The following is a 12,559-nucleotide window of genomic DNA, read 5'->3' as shown; positions in this document are numbered from 1 at the left end:
GTATTATACTACATGCCAATGCCAACTGGCAGCTCTAATTTCGGCCACCCACTTCTGATTGCCATCTGATTGGCATCTAGCATGATAACGCCACTTTCAATAGGTTCTCAACTCCTGTCCCTTGAAATCCCATCAACTGTCCTTCCAGTCCACATTTTCCATCCCATGCACCCAACTTGAACATAGGGTCCCAACACTTTTCAGCTCTGCTTTAATGACAGAGGACTACTAGAAGCACAGCAGGTCACAAATGATGCAGAGTCTTTTAGAAGCAATATCTCTGTCTTCAGTTCCTCTCTTCATTCCCCCATCCTTAGCTAGAAAGGTCCTTCAATGCTGTTAATGAGAATCATCATAGGCCTCCCGTAGCTAGTCACCTGGACTGAACTTGACTTCAGCCACTTATACTGAGAAAACTGTGGGCTAACATTCATGTCCTCTCCTGGATGCTTGGCATATTATAAATGCCATAACCAACACAATTCTAAAAGGTGATTAAAAACACACATATAAGATCAATTAAATCTAACTTGGGTAGGCAGAAAAACAGTTGAGGGTATAAGAAGTGAGCTAGTCTTTCATGGATGAGTAAGAATTCTTCAGGGGGAAAAAGTACGACCTGGTCATGGCAAGAGATTTTCTATGGATAAAGCATAAGTGACAGAGAGGAAGTGGGTGGAGGGGAAGTGAATGATATAATAAGGGGCCTTGGCAAAAATCAAGGAGTCTACACCATTCTATGAATCATGGACTTCATTCAGGAGGAGGATGGAAGCCCTCAGTGATGCTTTTAAAAGTTTTATAAGATATAATTCACATACCATAGAATTCATTATTTTTAAGTATACAAATCAATGGGTTTTAGTATTTCACAGTTATTCAATAATCACCACAATCTAATTTTAGAATATTTTCATCACCCCCCAAAAGAATCCCCTTTGCCCACTAGCAGTCACTCATCTTCTATCTCTACAGATTTGCCTATTCTGGACAGTTCATATAAATTAAATCATACTAACATATGGCCTTTTAAACCAGCTTCTTTCATTTGGCATACTTTCAAGGTTCATCCATGTCATGGTAAGTATTAGTACCTTATATTTAATGGTCAAATCGCAGTCTGTTATATGAATGTACCATATTTTGTTCATTGGTTGATGGATATTTGGTTTGTTTCCACTTTTTGACCACTATAAATAATACTACTACAAATATTCACATGTAATTTTTGTGTGGAGATACATTTTCATTTCTCCTGGGGACAGTCTGAGAAGTGGAAATGCTAAGTCATATAGTAACTCTTACACATATTGAAGAATGACGAACTATTTTCCAAAGTAGCCTGCCATTTTACATTCTCACCAGCAATGTATGAGGGTTCCAGCTTCTCCACATACTTTCCAACACTTGATATCATTTATCTTTTTAATTAGAGGCATCCTAGTTGGATATAAAGTTTTATCTTGGGGCTCTAATTATGTATCCCTACTGACAAATGATACTGATCATCTTTTCATGCCCTTATTCACTGAAGGTTTTTCAGTAAGATAAGTTGTTAATTTATAATAAATCTGGAAGTAAATATAACAGTACAGAATAAGAGAATGCCTTAAAAACTCAGGGAAGAGTTCATGAGATTATGAACCAGAGCAAAAGTGGGAGAGTGGTAATGAAAACAGGAATCCAAAAGTTCTTTGAGTGGCAGAACCCAAAGGATTACTTAGCCACAGCATCAGGATTCAAGTATCAAGGGAACTAGAGAACCAAGAGAAATCTTTTTGAACCCAGAGCAAGATTATTTTCTACCTATTTTCCAGATCCATGTTCTACTTTTCTACATCTAGTTCTGGGTCCAGGGAGGCTGTTCATAGAGACTGAGTCAGAAGTTTCCCTTATCAGTAGGTTTTTAGTTTGGTTTGGCCAAAATATATCACCAACAGGAAAAGAGAGTGAAGTCAACCCTGCTTCCTTCCTAACAGGTAGCCATGGGATGGCTGAGTCCCATTTTCTAGGGCTCAGTTCATGTCAGACAGTTCTCTCCAGGAAGTTATCCTTTCCAAGGTCTTCAAACCACTCCCCTTCCTTACTCTTCCCCTCCAAGGGTGGTTATAGCTCTGTGACTCAGTTCCAAAAGGATGCTTCCCCATCATTTGTCCTTTCCCTGAACCTTGCATACTCCTTTGTGAACAGTCTCAAATTTCTCTGTGTGTGCCATCTGCTTCCTAGAAGAATCCGTATTGACTCAAACCCTGATGTTGTAGAATAAAAAACTTCTACTCCTCAGGAACCAGTCAAGAGTGTGTTTACTAAAGCTAAAATCAGTAGATCATCATTTTACAAGGAAAGATGCCCTCAACAGTGGTCAGCATCCTGGTTTTTAAGCCAAATATGACCCTTTTAATCATATCAAGTTGTTCTTCTCACTGTATTTGAACTTGGCATGTATTTGTTAGTTCAATGACAGTATTAAGTACCGTGGGTGCTGAAGTAGGATACCATCTTGCCCTCTAAGAAAACATATTGAGGGAGGCAAACATGTATATGCAGCTGCAACACCAGAGCCCCCACAAACTCATCTATCTGCTGGGATCCATCACTCTGACAGGGAAAAAGAAGGACATTTTTCTGCCTCCAACCAATTTCACAGAAATGCTAAGAAATAAGGATCAAAGACTGCTTCCAGAGAAGCAGTATTAGAGAAAGAAATGGAAAAGTCAGAGGCCCTCCAAGTAAAGACTGGCTTTCAATAACTTCTAAGTCACTCTTTGAAATGCATTGAGTGGGGTTAGTGGGGCTCAAGGACAGACGGCACATATGAATCAATAACAGAGGAGGGAAAAAGCAAGGGTGACTCAACAGCTCATTGACAGTGGGGTTTGAAGGTTAAGTCGCACAGAAATTTAGGGCTTAGAAAATTCAACCAAAAAAAATCCCTCCCTAAGAGGCTACCGTCTACAATTCCATCTCCCCCTGCACCCTCCCAACAGCATCTGGAAGTAAGTATATGCAACTTTCTTTATCATGAGGTGGTGATACTGCCACTCTCCAAGAGTTGTACACAAGGATTAAGTGAGATAAGTTAAGGGAGGAACCCACAGTGGCTAGTCTAAACAGGCACAAAAGAAGCCTGGCTTCCCTCTCCAGGAAGAGCTACCCTCATCATTTAACTATATCATCTCTCTTAATGCAGTTTGTGAAGATCCCACCTGATGGGGACCATCTGGATGGTGTACTCTACATTTCTTCAAACGCTGCAGAAAAAGATCACTAGAACTTCTGTAGTCTAGGGAAGAAGACATAAGTGAAGCTTGTGGCTCATGACTCAATTATATCTCATTTTGTCATTCATCTCTCAGTGGCCATACATGGGAACTGCCTTAGTTCAGAGCCTAGAAAGGGAGCTGACATGTCCTTATAGAATGTTTACTACTGTTTACTACTGTTACACTGTGTCCTGTTTACTACTGTTACACTGTGGTCCTAATGGTCCTCATTTACATCATTATAATGACAACAATATTAAAAACATGTTTGGGGGTGGGGGTGGGGGGAAGAGGTTAAACAGAGGTGAGGTAATACTTAGTTACTTGGAAATACAAATTAAGAGGGAAAAGGCAATACAAGGTTATTTCTAAAAGTATTTTTGTTTGCTTAAAAAAAAAAAAAAACCTTACAAGGATATGAGGCAGAAGGGGAAGGCCTGAGGGGCTAATGGGTGGTTCTGGAAAGATTGTTGTTGGTCTGTTTTCGATAGTAGTCCAATATGATGACACTTCCAGTGATTTGTGGTCTACAGACTCTTTCTTCTGAAGCAGCAGCTGTAGGTGAATGATCCCCAGCTTCCTGTCTCCAATCACCCATCCAGAATTCTGGACACAGCAGAACCTGGAGAAGGTACCATCTGACCAGTGTGGAGGAAAGCCAGGTAGAATACTTGAGCTGAGCCTGGATCTCCCACGTGGCAGCCCTTGGGGCCTGAGAGGGAGGTGGGCTCTGTACATGAAAAGGAAGCTGCAGAGGTAGCCAATGATAAGGATGCAAAAGACACGGGAACAGCAAGGCAAGGGGACAAACAAGAGGTAAAACCAGCATTCCTGAGGGGTCGGTTGAGCCAAAATTCCAGAGTCCCTTTCTACCCTGATCTCTTGGTATGCTGGCTCCAGGAGTGGTTGGCCAAGACAGGAAGAGAAACAAGATTTATGACATGGCTGTGAGTTTCAGACAGGAATTGTAAACACTTCACAGAGAGGCCTGGATATAGAGTCTGTGGCCCCTTGGAAGAAGTCTAAGCAAAGCCAAGTACCTGGGGCTACAAAAGTCCACATGGTGGACAGCCATGTGGTTGGTTCCTCCCCCTCACCCCGTTTCCAAAATTACAGGTCTTTTTTGGAGCTAAGCAGAGATTCGAAATACTCATGTATACAGTGAAGAGACCCTCATGCCAGATACTAAAATTATAAAAATGTCCTAAAATCTATAGACCAATAAGCTTACAGATGCCACATGTGGTTTGTTTTTCAGATTTCCATTGTCCTGAATTTCTCAAGACTGTCCAGAAACCAAATGATCCACTTAAGTAAGTATAAATACCAATTTAATAACATGAAGGAAGGAAACACTTTTCGACTGATCTGGCAAATAGAACATGCATAGGGGAAGACACACACTGGGCTTTATTTCTCAAGAGAATGCCTGAGTGGAAAATAACCTATTTTCTGTGATTTAATTCTATTGTGAAAGGTTGAGGCTGTTGCCAAAGGCACTTTACTTCTCTGCTCTTGCTTAATAAGAGATATTTGAGGAGCAGGCTGCCAAAAGTGTAAGCCACAATAGCTCTTGAAATTACCTTTGTGAATAAAAACAAAAGTTCAAAAAGTCAAAAGAGCTGAGTGGAGAGAACAAATGTGCCAGCAAAGAAGCACTGAAGAAGCCCCCAGATGCTTTTGTGTTTTGTGGGCACCACAAGAGAAGTGGAGAACTACGTGACTAGAAGGCCTGGGCCTCAGATACCCCTCATTATTGGCTTCACTTAGGTCCCTGCCACCACGCTCTGCTTTTTACAACTTGTGCCACTTCTACCATGTTTAGGAACCATCATTTTAATCACTACATTTGTCTCCTAAAAGGCTCCTGTAGTTCTCAATTTGCTGACCAGGTCACCACATATTCCTTTACATCATGCACCATGCTGATATACAATGAACAGAATTCATGATCACATTCTGATTATTCTGCATCTCAGTTTGGCTAAGAAACACAAAATGAGCCAACTGAATAATGATCCTGCATGAAGCGATCTAGCATTCACAAATAAGTAAGAGTACAACTTAGCAGTTATTTGTGATGAAGAAATTGAATCCTAGAAATTATTAACTTAGCTGGAGTCAGAAAGAGAACTAAAAAAGAAGAATTGTTATTCAATAGGGATAGCATTTAAGTTTGTCAAGATGAAAAAGTTTAGAAATCTGTTGCACAACTGAGTACATACAGCTAACATTGCTACATTGCACACTTAAACATGATTAAGATGGTAGAATTTATGTGGGGCATTCTTTTCCACAATAAAAAAAATTAATAAAATTTACCTTTATAAATTTAAAAAAAAAATGATGCAATGGCCTGAAGTTGACTACAACCATACCAGAATACATTAAGTGGAAACTCCTGGAAAGGAAGGTAGAGAGACATGGAGAAAGGGAGGGAAAGTCCTAAACAGGGTTACTTTGTTGTAAAAATGTGCCTTAACATTGAAAAAAGAACCAATAAGGGGAAAATTAAGAATTAGAGAACCAAACTGTCTTGATTTCTTGTAATGGACCATCGTGTCAATTATTATTAGGCATTTTGCCACTTTTGCTTTCTAAATCTTTACCTGGTAAACTTTCAGGCAGGTGATTCAAAGCTAGTAAGGTAACCATCCCAAAAGAGGCCATGATTGTGTCTTGTCCCTTTCTTCCTTATGCTAGGTCCTGAACCTCCTGCCCCTCTCCAATCGTTCTCTGCCCAGCTTCCTGCCTGAGCAAGATTTATTTGCAGTGACCTACTGATGGTGTTATCACCTACTGATGGTGTTTTGTTTTTAAGTAGCTGTTATAGTTTGGATATGAGGTGTCCCCCAAAAGCTCCTAAGTTAATGCAGGAATGTTCAGAGGTGAAATATTTGGATTGTGAGAGCTGTAACCTAATCAGTTCATCCTAGTTTAAGTGGACTGACTGGGTGGTAAATGTGAGCAGATAGAAAATGACTGGAGATGGGTCATCGGGGATGTGCCCTGGAAAAGTACATCTTCTCTATGTACTCTTCCCCTGCTCCCCAACTCTGCTTCCCAGCTATGTTGAGTTGAGCACCTTTCCTCCACCACACCCTTCCACCGTGATGTTCCTCCTCTCCTTGGGCCCAGAGCAATGAAGTTGGCCCTCCATAGATTTGAGATCTGTGAAACCATGAACCAAAATAAACTTTTCATCCCTAAGTTGTTATTGTCAGGTATTTTGGTCACAACAACCATACGTTGACTAACACATTAACTTACAGAAGACCAGATTAACATGTAAGTAGGCCCCTGCTCTAGTAACCGTTAGAAACAGTTCAACCAGTACTTCTGTTCAGTTTCCTGGGCCTGCTGTAACAAAGTACCACAAACAAGATGGCTTAAAACAACAATTATTATGTCATACTCTGAAGACCAGAAGTACAAAATTAAGGTGTTGAGGGATCTGAGGGGGAATCTAATTCCTATAGACTCAGGTATTCCTTTGCTGGTTGATGCCTCACTTCAGTCTCCTGTCTGCCAGAGGCATTCCCCTGTATCTGTTTCACAGGGTCTTTTTATAAGGACACCAGTCGGACTAGACTAGGGTCCTGCTCTACTCCAGTATGATCTCATCGTAACTAGTCTCATTTGCAACAACTATGTTTCCAACTAAGGTCACATTCCGAGATAGGAGAAGACAGACTTCAACATAGTTCAGAGGGACACAATCAACATTTAACAGCATATCAAAAAGTGAACCCCAGACCAGCAGCAATAGCAGCAGCACCTAGGAATCTGTTAAAAAAAAAAAACACAAATTTGTGGGTCCTACCTTGAAACTCTGAGAAGATAGCTTAAAAAAAAATTTAAGAAGCCCTCCAGGAGGGCTTTTTGCTAATATTTGAGAACCACCATTTTAAAACATTCTGGATATTTTTAAAATTCATTTTATAATGCTAAGTGTGCATCATGCCCTTCCAACTGAATCACTAGCCCTTTGGGACCATCTCTGACGGCACTTGCCTCTTGTTGTTTCTCCTAGGATGACGATGAACTAATTATATTATCACTTATATGAAACAGGCTGACTCTGAAAGTTGCAGGCTCACATGGCCTTCAGATAACATTTTATTTTGTTCTCTTTTAAATACCATAAGCTGATTGCCATCATTGAAAACCTAAATTACAGGATTCTCTTGAAAAAAAAATGCAAGATTTGGCAATACTGGATCTAAAATTCCACAATCAACTAATTGTTGGCTGTCCCTTTGAGATTGGGCATGAGGATTACATTCAGCCATCTCTACAATTCCCTGATGTCTCCCTGACACTGAGGTGCTATGGAGACCAACCATGGTCATTTTACATTGCCACCCTGGTCCCTAAAGGCTATTGGGTTTGAACAGTAGCTGGATAGGGAAACAGCTAAAAGAAAAGTACAACGCCATCCATGGAACAAAATGCACAGCTACTTCTGAGCAGCAAGGTTAGGAAAAGAATACTAGAAGCTTAGAGAACATTGCCCCACACTTAAAAAAGAAATAACATTGACTTTAAGTTCTTTAAGTTTGTCTTCTCTTTGCCAGGTGACAAGGCAATTATGAAATGACTCAAGCTCTGAAGATCAAAGTTTGGTAGTGGCTTACCCGCACAATGACATGTGGGCAGGCAGCAACACAAGAAGGTGAGATTTTTATATCTGCACGACTTCATTAGGGAACAATAGAATGTGGAGGAGATGAAATTGTGATGTTGAGACACCGTGTATGCCTCCTTCATGTTTATGCCATGCTGAGCTGCAACAGCAAATCCACTGAGAACAACTGACTTTCCAGTGAAGCAAGTAGGGAGAAAACTTATTGCTTTGAAGGCAGATTCAGGCTTACAATAATTTTAAAGGGCCTAGAATCCTGGCCTCTAGTATTTGACAACTATGCCTTAAAAACAAACAAGAAATAGTATCTGCACATGGGACCACAAATATATATTTTCAGGTCCAGGAAGTAGTTCAGGAAACAGTGGAATGGTAGTCTGAGATCTTTGTCTCAGTGGCAAAGATATGCTTGGGATTCAAGGAGAGAACTCATCACATACAGGAGGAGGCAGGAACACGGTCTCAATGAGGGAACACACTTCATTAATAAGCCTCAAAGAAGCTGGACTTGCCATGGAGTTCATACCAAAGCAATAAATCCAAAATAAAGACCCATTTAAAGATTACTGATCAGGCATAGTGGTGCATACCTATAATGCTAATGATTCAGGAGGCTGAGGCAGGAGGATCACAATTTCAAGGCCAGCCTCAGCAACTTATCTGGACTTCATATCAAAATAAAAAATAAAATAAATAAAATAAAAAGATATAAAAAATAGAATAAAAATAAATAAATAAGTGATAAAACAAAAAAGAATAAAAAAATAAAAAATAAAAAGATGTAGCTCAGTGACAAAGCACCCCTGTGTTCAATTCCCAGTACCATGGGGGACAAAATGATATTGATGTAAAGGGTGCTGATAAATGGCTATTTAAGTCACAGGGTTACTTTCTGACAAATTCTTAATTTTTATTCTCTTCTTAACCAACCATATTTCAGAATTCTTAAGAAATAAAAGAACAGATGGCACCTATCAATGAAGACCAAAAGCTTCCTTTAAAGCTATTAAAATTTTAGAACAATGATAATTTTCTCAAAGATAATCACTTCTTTCGGACAGACTTCATAGTTTGAATTGTCTATTAAAAACTTTTTAAAACACCTCTTCATGGCAATGTGAATGGACAAGATTCTGAGATAATAAAAAGGGTACATTACCTCTTCGATATTTAGCACCACTGTATTAGAATTCTCCAAAGAAACAGGAACAATTTAAGATATAAATATAGACACATACATAATGCATATATTATTATATAATGTATAAACAATATATTAAATATTATGTTCCACATTATGTATATTATGTATACACATACATATAAATCATGTGTCTATAAGTTATGTACATAACTATGTTTATGCACAAAATTTTATGTATATGAATACTAGAACTGTATGGCATAATTATTTATCTATGAATTATATTATTATAAACAATATATATTCATAAAAGATAATATGTTATTTTTACATATTTACTCAGTCTATTAATTTAAATGTTCCTCATTCAGAAATACCCTCTTGCGAACACTCAGAATAATGTTTGGCCAATACCTCAGCAGTCCATGGCCCAGACAAGATGACACATAAGAGTAACCATCTCAGCCCTGTGCATGCCTGGCGGGTAAAGAGAAAAGACAATCAACTCACAAGAGTTGCTGGGATTTACAGAGAACAAGTAATCAAGAATGTGCTGAATTCTGTGAGGAAGACCTCTTCTGCCCACTCCCAAACTACTGTTGCTCCTGGTGAGCTCCCACAACCTTTATTCAAGGTCATCACAGTGAGCAGGTAAACTTGTACACAGTCATACAGCTGTTAGAATCCCTATAACTAGATAGACAGATAGATAGATAGATAGATAGATAGATATAAAGAAAGAATATATAGATAAAAAGATGTAACTCAGATATAAATCATATTTTTTTGACACTGTCAAGGGCTATCAGAGCAACAAGTACTCTTATCCATTGCTGAAGGGATTGTAGAATGATACGGTCACTTTTGAAAACAGTTTGCTGGTTTCTTACAATATTAATATATACTTTTCATGGCATCTAGCAATCCTACCTCTAAATATTTACCCAAGAGAAATAAAATCATATGTTCACAACACAGATCTATGAGAATGGTTCTAATAGTTTTATTCATAATCACCAAATACTAGAAACAACCCAAATAGCTGTTAATGTAGATAGGCAAAGAGGCATCCATATCATAGAATACTATTCAACAATAAAAAGGAATGAGATACATACAGATTTCAAAGCATTATGCTGAATCAACTGGGTGTGGCAGTGTACATGTCTGTAATCCCAGTGGCTCCAGAGGCGAAGGCAGGAGAATTGCAAGTTGAAGGCCAGCCTCAGCAACTTAGCAAAAAACCCTGCTCAAAATAACTTTATTTTTTAAAAAAGGATAGGGATGTAGCTCAGAGGTAGAATGCCTCTATTCCTCTGGGTTCAATCCTCAATGCCATCAAAAAATAAAAATAAAAATTATGCTGAGTCCAAGGAGCCAGTCTCAAATGTTATATACTAAATGGTTCTATTACTTGACATTTTCAAAACATAACAAAACAAAAAGACGCTAGTGATGAAGACCAGCTTAGTGGTTGCTGGGGCTAGGAAGTACAAGATTTAGAAGTGACTAAAATAGCACAAGGGATGCTGGAGCAATTAGGGTGAGGAAAAGTGCTTTATCCTCATTTGAGTGGTGATTATATGACCTACATTTGTTAACTTGCATAGAATTATACAACCTTTCTCCAATATCATACATTACATGATAAATTTTAAAAAATTATATCAAATGGTAAAAAAGAGAATCCTATGTCATCCAATTTATGCATAGGGTAAATGTACCTAGAGGAAAATTTCCACAAAATGGGTTCAGTTAACAGAAGTGTAATTCAGAACATACACACCCCGTGGGCACAAGAAGGGCAGTGACACACAGGCATCTTTTACATATTTTAGTGTGAAAAGAAGACACAAGATATTCTGAAGCCACTGATTACAACCAGGGAATTCTTTGAAAAGGCAAAACAGTGATGAATTGTGATGCTTCTTTTTCCAGGCACTATTCATGATCTCTTTCAACAAAGCCTTAAAGAAGGGAAATTCAGCTTCAAGACACAAAAGGATTTGCCCTGATTAGCTCAGTTCTGTCTGGTCCCCAGTCCTCAAGTTTAATAAGCCCATGGCCTCCCAGAAGCCATATAAAGACACAGTGAGGATTACAACGGGATGTGTCCCTTTTCTTCTGTGTACCCAAAACAGGCCCCTAGTCTCCTGCCTCCTTCAAGCCGAGCCTTTCCTTTAAAGCTGAGGTTCTGAAAGGGGGTCTTGTTCCCAGGGGACATGTGATAATTTCTGCATACACTTTTTAATTTTTGCTTGTCACAATGGGCAAGGAGAGGAAGAGGTGCAACTGGCACCAGCACATAGAAACCACAGATGTTGCTAAATGCTGTACAATGCACAAGAATAATCCAACCCAAAATGTTAGTAGTATCAAGGTTGAGAACTTCTGGTCTAAAGGAAGTAAGAAAAGAAACAGGCATAAAACACATCTATGAATCAGCAATGTGGTTAATATTTGAAAATTCTTATCTCCAGCACAGTGCAGCAGAATCCATTTCCCATGCAGCTCCAGGGCTCCCCACTGCTGGAGCTCCCCCAGCCACACCCTCTCTCCCACCCAACATGGACAGAACTCACAGTTCCAGGATCAGAATGACATCTGTCTTGTTCTCATAGACCTCATGCAGGGTGATAACGTTGGGGTGCTGGATCTCCTTCAGGATGCTGACCTCCCGCTCAATGTCCTCGCGGCTCACGCCACGCCGGCTAGACTTGGTCCTCCTTTTCTTAATGAACTTGGCAGCATACTGCAGACCAGTGCTTTTCTCACGGCATTTCTTCACCACTGCAAACTGTCCACTGAAAAGAGAAGATAGAATGTTTTGATGGTTTACTAAAAAATGAGATTTCAGCACAGATATGGCATTGGGAGGGAACAGAAATGTGACATGGAAGGCTCAAATGATGAAAAATTAAAATAATTTCATATTGTGATTTTATTACACTTGTTTTTATGTATAATGGTACAAGGAAAAATTTATTTTCTTACAGTATATTTTATTGAATAGGTAATAATGCTGATATCTCCGTATTCTCCTCCTTCCCATCCCATATCAGACCTGATACAGTACAAAATTGCTCTCTGATCCAACCTCATTTCCAAAAAGCACTTTTCCTGTATGTCTAGTCTCAGAGCTAGGATAAAAGTCAACTGAGATGGGGGAACTGGTAGAAACAGAAGGTCCTGCCTTTGGAGATGTATTTCTAGTACCAATATTAATCACTTGAAACACCTTGAATTAAAAAAAAAAGAGTATATCATTTTATTCACAAAAAAAAGTTTTGTTGGTTATTTCTCCGATGATCTCTCAACTCTCTTCCCTTCCCAACAATATCTGTTTCTGGATCTATGTGGTTGTGGTGCAGCTGACACCCCCACCCCTCAACACACACAAGGGCGCACACATGCAACTATAGACATGGATCATGTGACCCAGACTAAGCCCTCAGTGTACTATATTCTTCTGATCCAAAGATAAGCACATGACCTAAGTAGGACCTT

At 39.2% G+C, this 12,559-nt stretch overlaps 1 protein-coding gene across 1 annotated transcript in view; it reads right to left on the bottom strand.

The window, feature by feature from the left end:
- The window catches only part of LOC308638352 (death-associated protein kinase 1-like), an 84,379-nt gene extending 72,526 nt beyond the window's left edge, over nucleotides 1-11,853 (bottom strand). The window contains exon 1 of the mRNA XM_081275730.1: nucleotides 11,635-11,853. The gene's annotated coding sequence lies outside the window, so the exon portion shown is untranslated. The remainder of the gene's footprint in view (nucleotides 1-11,634) is intronic.
- Nucleotides 11,854-12,559: the final 706 nt, after the last annotated feature.

The sequence above is a fragment of the Spermophilus citellus genome (genome assembly GCF_964194105.1).
Source record: "Spermophilus citellus genome assembly, chromosome: 2".
NCBI lineage: Eukaryota > Metazoa > Chordata > Mammalia > Rodentia > Sciuridae > Spermophilus > Spermophilus citellus.
This window is presented reverse-complemented; position numbering and strand designations above follow the sequence as displayed.